The following is a 5,000-nucleotide window of genomic DNA, read 5'->3' on the forward strand; positions in this document are numbered from 1 at the left end:
ATCGTAAATATAAAGTACGGCTTGTGCCTTGTGGCCTAAAGGTTTTTTGCAAAAGTCCTGACATTATTATATGGAGATGTGTTCTCCTGTGGTGGATGCACTGAGGTTTTTGATTAGTCTGGCAATACATGAAAAGTTTGATATGCGTATAATGAATTGTTGTCATTATGACTATATAGACAATAAAAAAAATCCATGAAGGATTTAAACTGTTTTGAAGCATATAAAGGTTTACAAAAATTAAGCTTCAGCAAATTTTTATATGGGTTAAAACGATTCCATTGAGTACCTCAATAATTGTGATGTGGCCATATATAAATAAAGTCATTTTTACCTCATGAAATGATCAGTTTATTGGATTGCATGCTGCAAAACAACTCACTAATATAAATTTGTTTATCCTATTGTCAAAGTTTTGTTGATTATGTAAATGCAAGGCATTACTTTTACATGAAGTTTGTTCTTCAGGCAAGTTCCATATTTGGATGTGAGGACACTGTCATATTATGACGTTCTACGTGACGGTCAATTATTGATATTTATTCTAGTCCTACCAAGATGAAAGCTACTTACAAAGCAAGTCAGGAATACATGTCTGGTTGAGATCAATAATTCAACATATTTTTCAATAGTATGATGTTTATTTGGAAATGAAGATTTCAACAATGTTGTACGAAGCTTGCATCACTCAATTGAATGAAGGATATAACAAATGAGACAGAATACAACACATTTCTACAAAGTTCATTTCCGAACATAATCTTCAACATAAAGGTGGAGTAGATGTTCAATAAATACTCTCGATTGATAGCTTGACTGATATGTTCACTACAACATTACCAACCTCAACATTTTAAAAGCTGATATACAAGATTTAGATGCGTCGTCTTAAAGAATTAAGTGATATTTTAATCGGGGGACTACAATACGTGTTGTACTCTTTTTTCTCTTAGACGAGGTTTTGTCCCACTGGATTTTCCTGGCAAGGCTTTTGATGAGGCAGCTAGCAATGCGTATTACTAAATATGTGTACTCTTTTTCCTTCACTAGGATTTTTCCACAGAGTTTTTTCTAGTTAGGTTTTAATGAGGCACATTATCTACATGGACATCCAAGGGGGAGTGTTATGAAATATTAGAATGTTATGGTGGATGTCCAACTCCTAAAGAATTAACTACCACTACTCTTCTCCATAATGTAACTATTAAATCTCTCACCTCCTATCCTCATTATGTAAATATTTATTCTCATACCTCCATGATCTTCCCCATAACCTTCATAGTTATTGCCATGTTTATGGCCGCCTTTTGTGTCACACCCCAACGAGAGGCATGATGGGCACCCGAATCTATCGACCGAGTACCACCTGGCGTATACTGACAAAATCTCAATACAACTATCTTGGCTTGAAATGTGAGCTCACTGTAACATAGCAAACACGTACACACAGAAAAGGCCCAATAGATTGGAAAACATATGCATGACCAATATATATATATATATATATATATATATATATATATATATATACATATATATATGTATATATACACACACACACACACACACACACACACATATATATATATATATATATATATATATATATATATATATATATATATATGTATCTATATATAAACATGTAGTCGGAAAGGCTGCACATAACTTCTACATACATCGTACTGTCTGTGTGCCTCTAGGAGTGCATATACATAACATATGAATATAGCATATACCAAAAGAGCAAGTCCGGTACAATGGCACTTGCTGACGATCTAGGACTATAGCGCGGCGCGGTGTAGTAAATAGTGCAATATGTGTGTGTGTGTATATATATATATATATAATGTATAAGGAGTCAATGAACTGATATTGGGCCTCTCGGAGTGACGAAAGGTCGGTAATGTCCGTGTGAATTATGGAATTCGTATCAAATCCAAGGAAATAACTTAATGATGACAAACATGATAACATTTCAAAAATCAATAAAATAATTAAGGCATTGAAATTTGAAATACATAGCATAGGAATGGAGTGAATTGTTATGGAGCGCTTGTGTTCACATTCTAGTTGGATTCATGCATAACTTATTTGTCAAGCCGCCGCTTGAAAGAATCCTTTATTCCAATGCTTGCCCTTCAGCTGAACATATATTAAAAAATATATCCTTAATCATATTCCATCATGTTCATACATCAACTTAGATAAGTTGTATATCGAAGGATGATTCGGGTTACGAGAATTGGGGTACCATTTCGCCTAGATCATCTACTTCTTCAAAATTCCAAAACAACTCCCAAATATCATTAACAAATCAACAATAACATAATCAAGACGCTACATGATAAACATGTACAAATCTGTCCGAAACTTCCTTCGAAAATCAATCCATAAGCCAACAACATCAACATATCAAACTACGAACTTTACACTATGTTTTTCCTTCATTTTAAATCATTAAAATCCTCCAAAAACAACTCAATATCAGAGTCAAGATGAAGAACATATGTTATACTTGAAGAACTTTGACTTACAAAACTTGCTTCAATACCAAACTCACCATAACATCAAGTAGAAGCAAGAACTATCACTTTTCACGAACTAATTTAGTGTAATCTTGTTAAATTCTTGATCTAAGGGACTATAATTGCTTAGGGGATGCATTAGGAGGTTTCTAGAGCTCAAGAGTATGTAAAATAATGATAAAATGGGGTTGAAGGGGGGTATTTATACCCTTTGAAAGTCGGTTCCACTGGCTTCAAAATTGGCCTTCCTGATTATGGAGCCTTTGGCTCGTGAACGCGAAGGTCTTTAGCAGCCTATCTTGGAATGCCCATAACTTCCTACTCTGATGTCGTATCGATCAAAGGTTTTTGTATTGAAAACTAGACTCAATGAACTTCAATTTACATAGTTATGCATTCCATAAATTCTCATATTCTAGGAGATACACCTCTCTAAATTTGGACCAAAAATTCTGTCCGGAATTATGTCAAGTTTTTCCAATGTTTTGACAAACTTAATTCCTTTATTTCGCTTGATCCCAAAACCTTTAGACACTTGCTTGACACTTTTTAGATGTCTTCCTTAACCTTATAATATTTTCGTAACCTCTCCAGGTTTATGTTAGTTTACTTACGATGCAAACGACACGAAATGTTTTCGACGTGTAACATCCCCCCCCCCCCTTTAAAAAACATTCGTCCTCGAATTATAAACTAAAATTCTCAGAGATCTTATTGAAATTTTGGCAGAACTTCCTCTGTAATTGTAATACTACCAACCTGTCACGAAGCAAACCAACAATACAGTGCCACACAGGGCTAAAGGCTATGATGTCTTCATCTGAACTTCCTCTGGGAGTAATAACAAATACGGATACATGAATCTCATATCTCTTTATAATACTCTTGTCAATATACTCTATACACTAAGGAGGTCCTCATCAATATCTATCTCATTGAGCGATATACATCGCTCTTTTACCTTTCCTGACCAATGATGTCCCTTTTTAAACATTCAAATAATAACTATCCTTGGTGAAATCTTGCATTCCGTATCATATCCTCTTTAAACTTTAGGCGTTATCATCCTTATAACCGATACTCTTTTCCGTTTCTGTAATTTTTATTTCACCTCTTTCTGCACATTGGTATATTTACATCCAAGGATCATATTTAAACACATACATATCCTTTCCATGTCTTACCTTGAGGGAAAATTTACAACTCCTATCTAATCATATTGATGTCTCATTAATCGAATAAGATTTACATTTGGTCTTGGCATACATGTATAAGTTGACTTTATTGAGGGAAATTGAGGGACGTTCGGCAATTAGATACCTTTAGCAGGGAACAAGTGAGAATAATTGGACTTCATTTCCTCTTTGTCTTCACATGTCATCTCTTCCCTGCTTCTGCTTTTTCATAGCACCTTTATGGAAGCCACATCTTTAGTTCTAAGTCTGCAGACTTGTCTGTCAAGGATGAAAATTGGCTCTTCTTCATAAGTGACTTGTATATCATTTAATGGTACAATCTTTGGAGGATCTCCAATGCGTTTTGCTTAACATAGACACATGAAAGGCGAAATGAACTACTTTTAATTCTATCAGAAGTCCCAGTTCATAAGCTACTTGATCGACTATTCAAAGGATCTTATAAGGGCCAATGAATCATGGATTGAGTTCTTCTTTCTTACCGAATCTCATAACACCTTTTATGGAAGATATTTTCATTTTCAAGAATACCCCATCGCCAAATGGAAATCTGAATAGGATTTCTAACAACCTTGAGCTGTCTTTAATTGCTCCTGGATCAGCTTTACTTATAATCCTCAAGGGAATATCTTTTCCTTAAACTTACTCCAATTGACTTGAAACGGATTAATCGCGTGAATGGTGCGAAATGTAATATCTGGTACTAGGTAAAATATCCTTCCCCCGTAAGGGCATTCCTCCTCAAATATAAGGGGGTGTATAGGGGAGGTATTATTAATAAAAACTAATGTTTCATAATATAATTCAACAATACACGTGTACAACGGTTATGTATTGGCTATCCGTAAACATCAGTCCTTGAATCCGTGTTTATCTGCCTCATCATCGTGGTTTAGCCCTTAATAGCTCAACACGCATTTGTCCATACACTGGCTATTGTTCCACTTTCCCGGACTAGCAAGGATGGACCTTCGGACCCTCATAGTCCGAATGTCATCTTTGTCTTTTGTCATTGGCTCACCTTTAATCATAGCTAGTTGTTCCCACCATGCTTTGTGAGCATTCTGTTTTCGAAAATTCTTTTTTCTTGAGCATTCTGTTTTCGGAAATTCCTTTTTTTTTTCTCATTCTATTCTTGGTGTTATATAAAGATATTATTCATAGGAATCAAGAACAAAGTATAACGTTAGCGGCTAATACCTTTAATCAGTTACCAGTTGCGAAACGTTAACGACTAATACCTTTACTCAGTCACTAGTTGAGAAGCTTTCCTAGC

The sequence above is a fragment of the Lycium ferocissimum genome, chromosome 6, assembly GCF_029784015.1.
Source record: "Lycium ferocissimum isolate CSIRO_LF1 chromosome 6, AGI_CSIRO_Lferr_CH_V1, whole genome shotgun sequence".
NCBI classification, from domain to species: domain Eukaryota; kingdom Viridiplantae; phylum Streptophyta; class Magnoliopsida; order Solanales; family Solanaceae; genus Lycium; species Lycium ferocissimum.